At 42.1% G+C, this 16054-nt stretch overlaps 1 pseudogene; it reads left to right on the top strand.

Annotated features, from left to right (window-relative positions):
* The window catches only part of LOC127493524 (adenylyl cyclase-associated protein 1-like), a 47067-nt pseudogene extending 31881 nt beyond the window's left edge, over nt 1-15186 (top strand).
* Nucleotides 15187-16054: the final 868 nt, after the last annotated feature.

The following is a 16054-nucleotide window of genomic DNA, read 5'->3' as shown; positions in this document are numbered from 1 at the left end:
TCTAACACAAACAAAATCATATGTCTACATAGAGACCTCTCCATGAACATTCATAGCAATATTATTCACACTAGCCAAAGGGTAGGGAAAAAATCCAAATTCCCATGAGTGGAAGTATGGATAAGCCAACCAAGGTATATATTATAAAATGGAATATTATTCAGCTATAGAAATGAATGAAATATAAATACATGATATAACATATATGAACCTCAAAAACTGCACTGAGTGAAAGAAGCCAAACGAAGGGTGACATATTTTACAATTCCTTTGATTTGAAATATCCAGAATAGGTAACTCCATAGAGATAGAAGCTAAATTAATGGAGGGGACTGGAGAGTGACTACTCAAGTGGATATTGGGTGTTCTTCTAGGGAGATAAAAAGTTTTGAAATTAGAGAGAAATGGTGGTTGTATAACATTGTGAATTCACTAAATGTCCCCTAAACTATCCATTTAAAATAGTTAATTGGGGGCCAGCATTGTGGTAAAGAGGGTCATGCGATGTTGGCATCCCAAATGGGCTCCAGTTCACATCCTGACTGTTCCATTTCTGATCCAGCTTCCTGCTGTGTACCTGGGAAAGCTGCAGGAGATGACCCAAGTGTTTGGATCCCTTCACCTACACAGGAGTCCCAGATGAAGCTCCTGGCTTCTGGCTTCACTGTGGTTCACTTTGGAGAGTGAACTGGTAGATGGAATCTCTCCTCTCTCTCTCTCTTTCTCTGTCTCTCTCTCTCCCTCCCTCCCTCCCTCCTTCTCTCTGTAACACTACCTTTCAAATAAATAAATAAATCTTTAAAAAATAGTTAATTGTAGGTTATTTTAATTTTGCCTCAATTGTTACAAAACATGTATCAAATTCAAAGTAGGCACAATATTGATGACCTTGTTTCTGTGTTTCTGTGTGTAACACATCTTTAAGCATCTTTTGCAGGGCTGGACGAGTGGCGACAAATTCTTTCAATTTCTGTTTGCTGTGAAAGGTCTATATTTCACCTTCATTCACAAATGAGAGCTTTGCAGGATATAATATTCTGGGCTGGCAGTTTTTCTCTCTTAGTACCTGGGCTATATCTCGCCATTCCCTCCTAGCTTGTAGGGTTTCTGATGAGAAGTCAGCTGTGAGTCTAATTGGAGGTCCTCTGAGAGTAATCTGACGTTTCTCTCTTGCACATTTTAGGATCATTTGTTTATGTTTCACTGTGGTGAGTTTAATTACAATGTGCTGTGGTGATGATCTCTTTTGGTCATGTTTATTAGGGGTTCTATGAGCTTCCTGTACTAGGATGTCTCTGTCCTTCTCCAAACCTGGGAAATTTTCTGCTAGTATCTCACTAAAAAGGCCTTCTAATCCCTTCTCCCTCTCCATGCCTTCAGGAACTCCTAGAACCCGAATGTTGGTTTTTTTTTTTTTTTAATAGTATCCTGTAGATTCCCAACAATATTGTTTAGATTTCTAATTTCCTCTTCTTTTCTTTGGTTTGACTGTATATTTTCCTGTTCTCTGTCTTCTAAGTCCGATATTCTCTCTTCTACTTCACCCATTCTGTTTTTAAGGCTCTCTAATGTGTTTGTCATTTGATCTATTGAATTCTTCATTTCATTATAATTTCTCGTCACTATCACAGTTTCATGTTCTACTAGTTGTTTCATTTCATTTTGATTCCTCCTTAATATTTCATTTTCATGAGAGAGATTTTCTATCTTATCCATTAAGGATTTCTGTAGTTCAAGAATTTGTTTTTGAGAACTTCTTAATGTTCTTATCAATTTTTTGAGATCTGCTTCTTGCATTTCTTCTATCTCATCATCTTCATAATCTTGAATTGGGATGTCTTTTTCATTTGGGGGCATCATAGTGTCTTCCTTGTTCTTGTTACCTCGGTTTCTGCTTTTGTTTGGCATTGTGGAGATATTCTTTGATTTCTTCACTGTGGTGCTTTTTCTCATTATACTATGACTCTAGATTAAGTGGACTGTCTGCTTTTGATGGATCCTTAGAGGCTGTGATGGGTGTGGCCAGAGAGCTCTGTTTGGTTCTTCAGGCTTAAGGGTGTGCCAAAGGTGACTCACCCAGATTGTTTCTCTCTCTCTCTCTCTCTCTCTCTCTCTCTCTCTCTCTCTCTCTCTCTTCTTTGACTCAGTTGGGAAGTAATTCCACACAGCTGAGTGGAATTGAAGGTAGTTGATGTATGAAATCATCATACATGTATCAAATTCAAAGTAGGTACAATAAAAATCTTTTCATTCAGAGATTTCCACTGTGTACTGCTCAGCTTCCCCAGCTAGTCTATGAACATTTCAACTGATGAGATAACATCCAATTCATTTTTGCATCCTCAGAGCTTAACCCTGAGTCTGGTTAATCCTTCATGGATTGTGGAGTACAATAAAGAGCTCAAATGAGGAACTTCTCTAGAATTAGAAATTAACCCATTTTATTAGGAAATCTTTAAGATGGATATATTTCATTTTCCTTTGGGAAAATGAGTGTTGAAACACAGTACATACTCTAAAAATTATTTTATATAAAATTGGGCATTGGGAAGTAAAAAGGGAAGAAAATAGGGGGAATAAAAGGTAGTTCTGCAATTTGGATTTGGAGAAAAAGAAAGCTGAATCAAACACCCATGGCCCTTCCGTGAACCTGCATGGGGTAGGAGAGAAAGGAGAGATATTAAGCAAAAGGCAAGAATAGATCCAAGTCAGCATCCACCCAGGTTCTGTTATGCTCTGTCACATAATTTATCCTATGCAGAACTAAGTATAGTGGTTGAGATGGGAATGAGAAATTGAGAGGACCCTCTGGCATTAATAGGGTCTCCTTTTTGTTTCAATATATTACTCAAATATCACCCAGTGCTTCACCTAGTACAACCATTCAAACTTGGAAGCATTGTCACACACACACAATGAGTTTAGAACTGATCTAAGAAGCAATAATAATTATAGAGGTGGGCATTTGGCCCAGCAGTTAAAATTCTTCTTGGGATGCCCACATCCTATATTAGAGTGCCTAGGTTCAAGTGCCAACTCTGCTCCTGATTCCAGCTTCCTACTAATGTGCACCCTGGGAGGTAGCAGGCGATGGCTCAAGTACTTGGATGGCTACTACCCATGGGAAGTCTAGATGGAGTTCCTGGCTCCTGGTCCAGGAACCGACTCAGCCCTGACTATTGCAAGAATTTGGTCAAGAACCAGCATATGAAAGGATGAGTGATCTCTCATTCGCTCCCTCTCCCTCTCCATCTCCCACTGCCTCTCCCTCCCTGCTTTCCCCTCACTCTCAAATAACAGTTAAGAAAAATAACAGTTATAATAACAGCTAACATTAACTGCCTACTCTGTGATAGAATTAAACTGAAGGAAGCACATATTGATAATGTACAGTTTGAGCCAAAGTCATTGCTTAATGGGATAGAAGGGAAAAAAATAAAATTTAATTCAAGGAGTAGTTCATTGCTGACTTACAAATGAAGTGCTGCTGAATTCTCATGCCTCAGTGGTTTTATCTGTAAATTGGAGACAGAATTCTGAACTGTCTTGAGCAGCAGCTCTGACAGAGAATTGAAAGGTATGTGTCAGGTGTAGAATATGTTGTGCTGCAAGGGCTCTTGCCAAATATCACGTCTGCCAGAGGCAGCAGGAATGCAAGCTTTTACTTGCACCCTACAACAAAAATCAACTCCTGATTTAAAGGTGTGTAATGAATCTATTGAACCAATTTGGAAAGCAGCAGGTAGAAATCCTCTACTTGTAATTTGTCATCAGGAAGCAAAATAATAGCATGTCAAAAGGGGACCAGAACCTTGGCCACTGATTCTTCCAAGACAAGGTCATCTGAGTGGTTGGCTCTGAAAGCCAAATCGCCCCCCCAGTTGGGAATGCACAATGTTTTTATGGCCATATATCTCAATATGTTTCAAGAAAATCAAGTTTCAAATACTACATCTCAGTCAGAATATGTGTTAGATATTATTCCCTGAAGCAGGGTTTAGAAATAGGTCAAGGGCCAACGCTGTAGCAGGTAAAGCTGTCAGCTACAATGCCAGCATCCCATACAGGTATTGGTTCATGCCTTGGCTGATCAACTTCCAATCCTCTCCCACCCAGCTAATGTCCTGGGAAAAGTAGTGGAAGATGGTCCAAGTACTTGGGCCCCTGCCCCCTACATGGGAGATCTGGATGAAGCTCCTGGCTCCTGGCTTCAGCCTGACCTGCTGCTGCCATTGTGGTCATCTGGGGAGTGAACCTACAGATAGAGGATATCTTTCTGTCTGTCTGTCTGTGTGGATGCGTGTTTAACTCTGACTTTCAAAACAAATAAATAAATCTTTTTTTTTAAAGAAATAGGCCATTCTTAGTCATATCCCTGGTGAAAAGATAGGACTATCTCTAGCTCCCAGAATGGTGGGACCTCAATCAGGCACCACTAACAGACTTGATAGAAAGGTAAGCAGAAACATTTCACCCTGGGCCTACTTCTATAAGGTTCATGTGCCAAAGCCCTTATGTGGAATCCAGATGAGCCAGCCTGTGCAGAGCTAAGAAGAGCAGAGCTAAGAAGATTCTTTGGATCTTTGGCTTAAAAACACAGTAGAGGGGCCAGCATTGTGGCTTACTTGGTTAATCCTGTACCTGCAGTGCCGGCATCCCATATGGGCGCCAGTTTCTATTCCTAGTTGCTCCTCTTCTAGTCCAGCTCTCTGCTGTGGCCTGGGAGGGGAGTGGAAGATGGCCCAAGTCCTTGGGCCCTGCACCTGCATGGGAGACCAGGAGAAGCACCTGGCTCCTAGCTTCGGATCAGCGCAGCACCGGCTATAGCGGCCATTTGGGGAGTGAACCAACGGAAGGAAGACCTTTCTCTGTCTCTCTCTCTCATTGTCTATAACTCTACCTGCCAAATAAATTAAAAAAAAAAAAAAGTAGAGCCATCCAGAACTCTTCCTTAAGGCTGATCCACCTGAATCTTACCTTGACTCAGGCAAGTAGAGGCATGGAAAGTTAAGCCCAATGAAAAGTACTTTAATGCTTTTGAAAGACAATAAAGAAAAAAATTACTGTAAAAAAGGCCAGTTGGTACAGTTGGTCAGAAAATGTCACTGTCTGTGAATTTGGTCAAGCTGTCTCCTTGGTCAAACCACATTCTTGATCCTCTGCAAAAGTTTGCATAAAGTCACAGGCTTTGAACTTGCCCTCATGCTCAGGGGAGTACCCACTGTCATCACAACTCAGTGTCCCAGCCAGGAATCATAGAGGCACTACGAAAGTGTAGCAATGATTCCTTGCTCCTGGCCTCTTCCTCTCTGGTGTGGTGAGGGTATAATTCTATCAGCAAGGATGACTCAATTTGGGGTGTGATGTGGCTATGGCCATGTGCTATCAAATTCTCAGGGAACCATAATACATAAGTCACTTAAGCTCTGCAAATTTGCTTTTTGTCGTCTTCTCTTGTGCAAAAGACTAAGTTAACAGGAGTTGAGTGGGCATCCAAAGTGAGTGAATGAGTGAGGGAGTGACAGTGGGTCTGGAAGGGGAGGGGTAGCTCTGAAAAGGGGACCAGATCTCAATAAAAGTGAGTTCTTCAGCCTAAAAAGATGAGGACTTTGGAACCAGTCAGACTTGGGTTGAATAACTATTCTCTCTCTGATCTGTACGCCCTCTAACCTCTCCTTGCCTCTGTTTCTGCCCCTGTAAAATAGCAGCAACCACATCTCCCTTGAAGAGACCTTTAAGGATCTGAGTGAATTAGTGCAGAATGCCTGGTTGATCCCTCTCCCCACATGTGATAATATGGCAGTTGTGCTCAGAATCCCTTTAGATTTTCCATCAATAGGGCTGGGGTCACAGGTTGAATAATATCCCCCCTCCCAAGGAGCTCCAGGTGAGCTTGCTGCCTTTCATGGCAGCAGGGACTTCGTAGGTATGATTAAACTAAGGGTTTTGAGATAGGATGGTTATCTGGTGAGCACAGTGTTACCATAGTATCCTTATACTTACAACAGAGAAAATTATGTGAAGACAGAGCAGAGAGATTTAAAGACGCAGCAAAACTAAGTCTGAGTAGGAAGGAAGGGACAAGGGACCTTTTGGAAACTGAAAGAGGTAGGAACATATTCTTCCCCAGAATCTCCAGACCAGTCCCACTCATACTGATTCTACACACCCCAATACAGACTTCAGGGCTCCAGGACTGGAAGAGAATAATTTGTGTTGTTCTAAAGCATTAATTCCTGGTCATTTGTCACAGGACCAATAGAAAACAAACACAGCTGGTCTTACTATTCCATCTCCAATCCAGACCTGTGTTCCTCTATCTGGACTCAGATGCACAACACTCTGGGTATCTCCACCTGAATATATCCAAGAACCTCACACTCAAAGCATCCAACAACAAATATACTATGTTCATTTGCCATCTCCCCTCTCTTCCCATGCAACACAGTGGATTGCCATGTGGTTACAGTGGTTTCACAGTGGTTCCAGTCTCAGAACATGGTAATACCATTGTGCAACCAGGATGCCAGGGCATCCTCAGACATCTTACCCTCATCCCACACCCATTTCTAAGCCCATGACCACATTTTAATTATTTATCTCTTAAGATTCTTTCAATGCTAGCCACAATCTCCATCTGGTCAACAGCATCTTAGTTCATGCTGTGTAAAGGGGCCTCTAGAGAGACTACTGTAGTTTCTAATTGGTCTTCTTGTATCTACTCTTGCCAACTTGAAATGCATTCTCTACCCTACAGTCAGAGGAATCATTTCAAAAAATCAGAGTGTGCTATTCTCTTAAAACCCAGTGTGATGTCATCTGGCTCACATGATTAAGAACAAAATTCTTACCATAGTCTTAAAGGTTCTATACCATATTTTGATTATATGATTCTCCAAACAGATCTCAAGCGACAACATCCCTTGTCCTCTTTGCCCCAGTCATGATGACTTCCATTGTGTTCTTCAAACACGCCATGCTCCCTCTGCCTTGGAATAACAGTCCTATCACTCCTGTTAGTCTGTAAATCTTCAGGGTAGAGGGTAGTTGGTACTTTCATTTATCATTCATTTTACCTGCTTGGCATTGTGCCTGGCCTTTCTATAGGAGCTCCAAATATGAGTATTTATTTGCTGAATGAATGAATATGAGTCTCCTACTCTTCTCATCAAAGCATAACATGGATTTAATCTCATCTAGCTTTTTTATTCTTTCTTTTTTCATTTCAAAATCAGAGAGAGAGAGAGGGAGAGATTTTCCCATCTTCTATTTGTTCACTCCTTGTATGCCTCTGACAGCCTGGATTATGCCAGGCAGAAGCTGGGAGCCAGAACTCAATCCAGGTCTCCCACATAGGTGGCAGCTACTTGAACCAACACTTGCTTCCTCTTAGGGTACACAATAGGAGCAAGCTAGAATTGGGAGGAGAGCCAGGGCTTAAACTCAGTCATTCCAATATGAGATGTGGGCATCTCAGGCAGTGTATTAACTGCTACACCAAAGGCCCACAGTCGTCTTCTTTTTATAGCAGTGCAAAGAGGGGAACTCTGAGTTCTGATGAATGTGTGGTCTTCTTTAGCTATGCAGTCACCTCTGACTCTGAAATCTGGATGGAGTTTTTGATAGCACAACAAGAATTAGGGAAGATTTTACTCATCTGAAGTAATTTTATTTGTGGAAATGAGTAGGGAAGATTCTAAGATGATGTCATGCCCAGCAACTCTCATCCTTGTATCACTCTGTCCTGAGCATGGTGGGACCAGGTGAATATGAGCTATGACTCCTGTGATTGCAATCTGTTCTATGGTATGGATATCTTGCAGATGTAATTAAGGTAAAAAATGAGTTGATTTTTACCCTGGGATGGGGGTCTGATAAATCCTTAAATGCAGACTTCTCTGATTGGCTTTGAGGGAAAAGGCTAGCAACTGTGTTGGTGGCCATGTACAGAGAAGGGCAGTTTCTAGGAGTGGAGAGTAAGCCCTGATGGATAGATAGCAAGGAAGCATGGGTCTGGGTCATTCAATCAATCAAAAGGAACTCGATTTGTCCAGTTGTCTAAATGAACTTGGAAGAGGGCTCCCACATGAGAATCTCAGGCTTGTCTAACATCTTGATCAGTCTTGGGAGGCCTGTGCAGAAGACCTAGCTAAGCTGTATCCAAATTCTTCACTAACGAAGACTGTGGGATTGCAGATGTGTGTTGCTTCAGCTTCAAAGCTGGTAGCAATTTGTTAGACAGCAATAGAAAACTAAAACTAGACCAATATTATCAAACACAGCATAGCAGCTGGCTTTCTGCTGACATTCACCAACATGCTGAATTACAACTTTCTATGAGAAGACAGGTTCTAATTATTTGAGTATCCAAGACATCAAAGTACTTAATTTTTTTAGCAGCAGAAAACATTGACTTTTCTCACTCTGAAAACTCAAAAAATAGCTGAAAAGAATTTTTAGAACTTTCCAAAAATAAAGATTTTCTTTAAGGCTGAGATGAAGCCTGGGAAATGCCAATGTAGAAGGAAAAACAAGTTCAAATAGCGTAAATTTTTCGAAATAGGCTATGTGTACTGACCTTTGAGGTACCGTGGAGAAAATGGCTTGTTATTTAGAAGAGAAGAAACGTTTGATCACTGAACTTGCATGTCAGTTACCAGAACAGGCCCTGTGCCTTGTGGACTCCATATCACACCAAAGAGTCAACACAGGACCACAGACTGACCATAACTTGAGGTTGTCCTCACAAAATGCTATCGCAAAATACACACATACTCCCTGAGGGGACTCTTAGAGTCTTTCTTTATGGCTTTAAATGGAACTGTAATTAAATAAAAATAACAAGAATATATAAGAGTATTCAGAATGTTCATAGAAAATGGAATTCAGAGATTAGATTATCACAGTAAAAACAATTTTGAGGGGCCTGGTACAGATACTCGTAAATTCTTAAAAATACTCTTAGATATTCTTAAAATGAACACGAGTTCCACACTAAAAGATGTAGCAGTGTCGGTGAGAGAATTAAAACAAAGTCACATAATGCAATAATCTGTATCATAATGCATGATTTACCCTGTAAACTATTTAGTATTGATTCTAAGTCATTATTTAGTAGTTCATTCCTTCAAATAATATATACTCTACTAGCCCAATTAGCAAACAAAGAGTTTGAGAGTAATCAATTACTTGAAAGTATCATAGGTATTAAAACACGAAGAAATTCTTTCTTAAAAATTTATTCACTGGGGCCAGCACTCTGGTGTAGTGTGTTAAGCTGCTGCCTGCATCACCAGCATCACATGTGGGTGCTGGTTCGAGTCCTGGCTGCTCTACTTCTGAGTGAGTTCCTTGCTAAAGCTCCTGCAAAAGCAGCTGATAATGGATCAAGTCCTTGGGGGCCTGCACCCATGTGGGAGACTTAAGGGGGCTCCTGGCTCCTGGCTTCAGATTAGCCCAGGTCTGGCCTATGCAGCCATTTGGGGAATGAACGAGAGGATGGAATATAGATCTCTCTCTCTCTCTCTTCATTTCTCTGTCCCTCCCTCTCTGTAACTCTTGCCTTACGAATAAATGAATAAATCTTTTTTAAAGAAATCTCTCTCACTATCTGTAACTCTGCCTTGCAAATAAATAAATCTTAAACAAATGAAAAAAATTTTGAGATCCATGCTGAGTTTTTTCATAATACACATTTTTCCAAAATTTTTTGAAGACTCCTTGTAGTTTCTAGATTCCTCAGAAAGTAAGGCTATTAACCTCCCAGAGACTGCCTTTTCTCATCTATAACATAAATGGGTTAACTAGTCTAGAAAACCCTTTTCATCTCTGTGGTGTTGCCACAGCTTTCTCTATCATTTTCTCTGCCCACTTTGTCAATGTTGTTACATGAGCCTGCACACGAAAAGCATGAAGGACACGGTAAGCAATTAGCAGTTGTGAATTCTGTGTACTAAGGGTCACCAAGATCAGGCACATAATTACACTGCGTTTGCTTATCTGTTTGATTTTCCAAAGTTTTCATCATTTTTCTAGAGTTTTGTAGCAGATTTCTCATTAGTTATAAGTCAACTCAAGATAGACGAACCCTTCAGAAAGGACCAGCTATCAAAGGGGAATTCTACAAAAAATCTTAACCTTGAGCCTTATGTGTTCATTCCCTTCAAAGTTACTTGTCAATTTCAGGAGTGTATTAGGCCCCTGTGCCCTGTATGATATCACTGGCTGGTTGCCTCACTACTCCACCAACTCAATTTACCCAAAACTAAACATAATATTTTTCCAACCCAGTCAGCTCAACCTGCCAGAGTTGTTTTGTTCCCAAATACTCAATCTTACAATATGTTAACCATCTTTTATTTTCCTTCTTCTTTGTGCTTATCTATACATTCATAATTCTTATTATTTTCCTTCACTTAAGAACAATAATACTTTTATTTTGTCACAATATGTCAAAAGCATATTGGGGCTGGTGCTGTGGCATAGTGGGTTAAGCTGCCTCCTGTAGTGCCAGCATCCCATATGGGCGCCGGCTAGAGACCTGGCTGCTCCTCTTCCAATCCAGCTCTCTGCTATGGCCTGGGAAAGCAGTGGAAGATGATCCAACTTCTTGGGCCCCTGCACCTGCCTGAAGGACCCAGAATATTCTCCTGGCTCCTGGCTTCGGATCAGTGCAGCTTCGGCCGTTGCACCATCTGGGGAGTGAACCAGCATATGGAAAACCTTTCTCTCTCTCTCTGCCTCTCCTTCTCTCTCTGTGTAACTCTGACTTTTAAATAAATAAATAAATAAATCTTTTTTTTTTTTTTTTTGACAGGCAGAGTGGACAGTGAGAGAGAGAGACAGAGAGAAAGGTCTTCCTTTGCCGTTGGTTCACCCTCCAATGGCCGCCGCGGCCAGCGCGCTGCGGCCGGCGCACCGCACTGATCCGATGGCAGGAGCCAGGAGCCAGGTGCTTTTCCTGGTCTCCCATGGGGTGCAGGGCCCAAGCACCTGGGCCATCCTCCACTGCACTCCCTGGCCACAGCAGAGAGCTGGCCTGGAAGAGGGGCAACCGGGACAGAATCCGGCGCCCGAACTGGGACTAGAACCCGGTGTGCCGGCGCCGCTAGGTGGAGGATTAGCCTAGTGAGCCACGGCGCCGGCCTAAATAAATAAATCTTTAAAAACAGAAAGCATACCTCCCAAAGTCACCCGAAATAGTGTTTTCCACTTTCTATGCATTTTTTTTCCTGTGCACTCTCACTGCTTCCACTGATTTCAGTGACTTATAGAAGAGGAATTTTACAATCTTTCCTTTGCTTCCAATTCCCTTCTCCAACTCATCTCACAAACCTCAGCTGATTTATCTTCCTAGAACTATGGTTGGTTCATATTCTCCATGCATCTCTCTCTCTCTCTCTCTCTCTCTCTCTTTTTGCCATGGTTAACATATAAAACTCAAATTCCTTTAGGTCATTTTCCAAGTGCTTGCCAAGCTCAGTGTGGCTTAGATTTGAGTTAAAAGACTGGGGTTACTGTCCAGACCTGAGCCTCATTTTTCTGTTATAAAATTAGAAAAACCCCTGTACCTAAACAAAGACACCACGGGTCCAACAAATAAATGCAAAGGACATGCAATTACATTTCGCAGAAATATACTTGAGGCAGCTGCAGATTTCTCTTCAACCATTTTCCTCTACTCCATTTCACAAATTCTCCCCTCAAGTATATCCACCTGCATGCATTCATTCTGACAGTGTCACATTATAAGCATTGTTTCCTCTGAATATTTCCTTCCTCTGATCCCTCTGAATATATTTCCCTTTCTGTTTGAGTTGGATTTTTCCTTGAAAATCAAAATATGTTTCCTCCTCCCTGTGAAACTTTTCTACTACGGTCCTGATCTGGGAGCACATCCCCCGCATTTATGATCCCTTTGAATTTTTTTTTTTTTTTTGACAGGCAGAGTGGACAGTGAGAGAGAGAAAGACAGAGAAAGGTCTTCCTTTTGCTGTTGGTTCACCCTCCAATGGCCGCCGCGGCCAGCACACTGCGGCCAGTGCACCCCACTGATCCAAAGGCAGGAGCCAGGTGCTTCTCCTGGTCTCCCATGGGGTGCAGGGCCCAAGCACTTGGGCCATCCTCCACTGCACTCCTGGGCCACAGCAGAGAGCTGGCCTGGAAGAGGGGCAACCGGGACAGAATCCGGCGCCCTGACCGGGACTAGAACCTGGTGTGCCGGCGCCGCGGGCAGAGGATTAGCCTAGTGAGCCGCAGTGCCGGCCAACCCCTTTGAATTTCTAAAGTTCTCCATCCCTCCTTTAACACTGAGCCGCTGACAACCTGTACCACTTAACATCTTCCATATGCCTTGCATCCCTAATGAGAATAGGGATTCTTTGAGATCAGGGACCTCTCTGCCTACCCAGTGCTGCACATGACCAGAGAGTCTATGAACATTTGTTGCTCTGGATGACAATGACAACGTCACCTCAATCATGAAGCATGATCATTCTTAGGTAAATTGGAGACTCTCAGTGCCAATATGCTGACACTCTTGATATTCTTAATTAGCATTTGGCAATTTGGCAATTATACTTCATAGTTGTTTCCACAGGACAGTTCACAATTATTCCTCAGTTTTTGTCAAGATATTCTCAAGTGGTGAGTGATAAAGATCACTCCCTGCCATTCTTTTGTTTTTTAATTGAGTAAAGCAAAGTACTGGTGACTTTATGATATACTGCAAATGTATAATACAAAAATTGACATGGGAAAGTAAACTAAATAAACTGGGAGGGTCAGGCATTGTTATGTTGCTTGGAACACCTGCATCCCAGATTGGAACAACTGGGACGATGGGGTCACACGTCTACTTATGATCTAGCTCCCTGCTAATGTGCTCTCTGGGAAGCAGCAGATGATGGCTCAAGGAATTGGATCCCTGCGATCCACGTGGAGGCCCAGATGGAGTTCCTGCTCCTGGTTTTGGTGTGGCCCATTCTTGGCTACTGAAGACATTTCTCTTTCTCTCTTTCTTTCTCTTCCCCTCTCTCTCTCTCTCTCTCTCTCTTTCTCTATCACTTTCCTTTTCATTCTGCACTGCATATAAATAATATTTTTAAAAAAGAAATAATTTTGATAATGCTTCTATAGCAATTTGTTTCTATAGCAAGCCAAATAGTGTCTTTTTATATAACGATTTGTTTATTTATTTGAAAGTCATAGTTATGGAGAGAGAAGAGACAGAGAGAAAGAGAGAGAGAGAGAGGTGGAGATCTTCCATTTACCAGTTCATTCCTTGAATGGCCACAACGGCAGTTCAGCCAGTCTGAAACCAGGAGCCAGAAGCTTCTTTAACGTCTCTCATGTGCGTGCAAGGGTCCATGGATTTGGCCCATCTTCCACTGTTTTCCAAGGCACATCAGGAGGGACCTGGATTGGAAGTGGAGCAGCCAGGAATTGAACCGGTGCCTAAATGGGATGCTGGTGCTGTAGGACCTAGCTTTACTCTATAAGCCACAGTGCCAGCCCCAGAAATATTGTCTTATTTTATTTTATTGAAGTATCAGTAGACCTGTAAGATTAGGAGATTCTTCGGTTTTCTTTTAAAACTGAAAACTTTCATTTAAACATCTGAAAAAATAGAAAATTTGAATGTTTCTTTGTTGTAGTATTTGTATTACTTATAATTATTTCTGATTAAAAATGCAAATTAAACCCAAAGTAAGTAAAAGGAATGAAATAAGGAATAAAAAACAAGGAAGTTTTTTTAAAGATTTATTCCATTTATTTGAAAGAGTTGCAGAGAAAGGTAGAGACACAGAGAGAGGTATTCCATCTGCGGGTTCGATCCCCACATGGCCACAATGGGCAGAGCTTCACTGATCCAAAGCCAGGAGCCAGAAGCTTCTTCCAGGTCTCCCACGCGGGTGCAGGGGCCCAAAGACTTGGGCCATTTTCTGCTGCTGTCCCAGGCCATAGCAGAGAGCTGGATAGGAAGAGGAGCAGCTGGTACTAGAACCAGCGTCCATATGGGCTGCTGGCACTTCAGGCCAGGGCTTTTACCTGCTGCACCGCAGTGCCGGCCCCAAGGAAATTTTTTTTAAAAAGATTAAAAAATAACACTGACAAAATTGATCAGGGAATAAAAAGAAAAGACACAACTTGACAATATCAACAATGGAAGAGTAAATGTCACTAGAGTTCAACATTAAAAGGATAATAAAAATATTATAGGCCTGCGCAGCGGCTCACTAGGCTAATCCTCCACCTGCGGCGCCGGCACCCCGGGTTCTAGTCCCGGTTGGGTCACTGGATTCTGTCCCAGTTGCTCCTCTTCCAGACCAGCTCTCTGCTGTGGCCTGGGAAGGCAGTGGAGGATGGCCCAAGTGCTTGGGCCCTGCACCCACATGGGAGACCAGGAGGAGGCACCTGGCTCCTGGCTTCGGATTGGAGTAGCTCTGACCGCAGCTGCCATTTGGGGAGTGAACCAGTGGAAGCAAGACCTTTCTCTCTGTCTCTCTCTCTCTCTCACTAACTCTGCCTGTCAAATAAATAAATGAATAAATAAATAAATAATTAAAAATATTATAAATAGCATTATGCTAATAAATTCAATAACTTGGATAAAATGGGAAAAATATGGAATGAGTCTGTAGGACGCCAACTACCCAAAACACATAAGAACAAAAAGATACCCTGGATATCTTTTTATCTATGAATACATTTAGTTTGTAAAGAAAAATAATCCCTCAAAAGAAACTCCAAGCTCACATGATTTCAGTTGAATATTACCACGCATTTATTGAAAAAATGTCAATTCTTGATTATGATTTTCCCTCATTGATTTTACAGAAAGGGAAAAATGTTGGAAGCACTGATCTTCAGAAATCTACAAATGGCCAGGTGGTAAATGTACCTTCAAAGAAGAAGAAAACTTCTGGCATACCTAAGAAGAAGAAAAAAAAGACTTCAGGTACTGCTAACACTCCTGAGAAGACTGTGGATAGCCAGGGCCCCACACCAGTTTGTACACCATCATATTTGGAGAGACGAAAATCTGAAGCAGCTGAAACGAAAGATGAAGAGAAAGATGATGAAATAGTTTTCAAACAGCCTGTATCTGATGTAAAAGAAGAAACACAAGAGACTCAAACAACTGCACGTTCAGGGAAGAAAAGACGAAGAAAAAGAAATCCATGATTCTGAGTGTATTTTGTATAATATATCTTCTGGGAAAAAAAAAAGAAAGAAAAAATGTCAATTCTACATAAATGGTTATAGAAAATGAAAGAATATATTCCAGATCATTTTAGGAGACCAATATTACCCTAAAATCAAAGCCAAAAAAATATACTGTAAGAAAGAAAACTACAGGCTGGCTCCACGGCTCACTTGGCTAATCCTCCGCCTGCGGCGCCAGCACCCTGGGTTCTAGTCCTGATTGGGTCACTGGATTCTGTCCCAGTTGCTCCTCTTCCAGTCCAGCTCTCTGCTGTGGCCCAGGAAGGCAGTGGAGGATGGCCCAAGTGCTTGGGCCCTGCACCCGCATGAGAGACCAGGGGAAGCACCTGGCTCCTGGCTTTGGATCGGCGCAGTGTGCCGGCCGTAGTGGCCATTTAGGGGGTACAGACCACTGTCTAACTCTACCTGTCAAAAAACAAACAAACAAACCAAAAAAAAACCTGCAGATCAATATCTTTCATTTACATAAACTCTTGACATTCTTTTTTTAAAAAATGATTTTTATTTATTTATTTGAAACTCAGAATTACACAGAGGAGAGGGAGTGGGAGGGAGATAGAGAGAGAGAGGTTTTCCATCTGATGGTTCACTCCCCAATTGGCCACAACAGCCAGAGCTGCGCCAATCTGAAGCTAGGAGCCAGGAGCTTCTTCTGGGTCTCCCACGCGGGTGTAGGGGCCCAAGAACTTGGGCCATCTTCTACTGCTTTCCCCGGCCATATTAGAGAGAGGATTGGAAGTGGAACAGCTGGGTCTTGAACTAGAGCCCAAATGGGATTCTGGTGCTTCAGGCCAGGGTGTTAACCTGCTGCGCCACAGCATTGGCC

Source organism: Oryctolagus cuniculus, chromosome 7, assembly GCF_964237555.1.
Source record: "Oryctolagus cuniculus chromosome 7, mOryCun1.1, whole genome shotgun sequence".
NCBI classification, from domain to species: domain Eukaryota; kingdom Metazoa; phylum Chordata; class Mammalia; order Lagomorpha; family Leporidae; genus Oryctolagus; species Oryctolagus cuniculus.
Note: the sequence above shows the minus strand (reverse complement) of the source record. Positions and strands in the feature narration are given on the sequence as shown.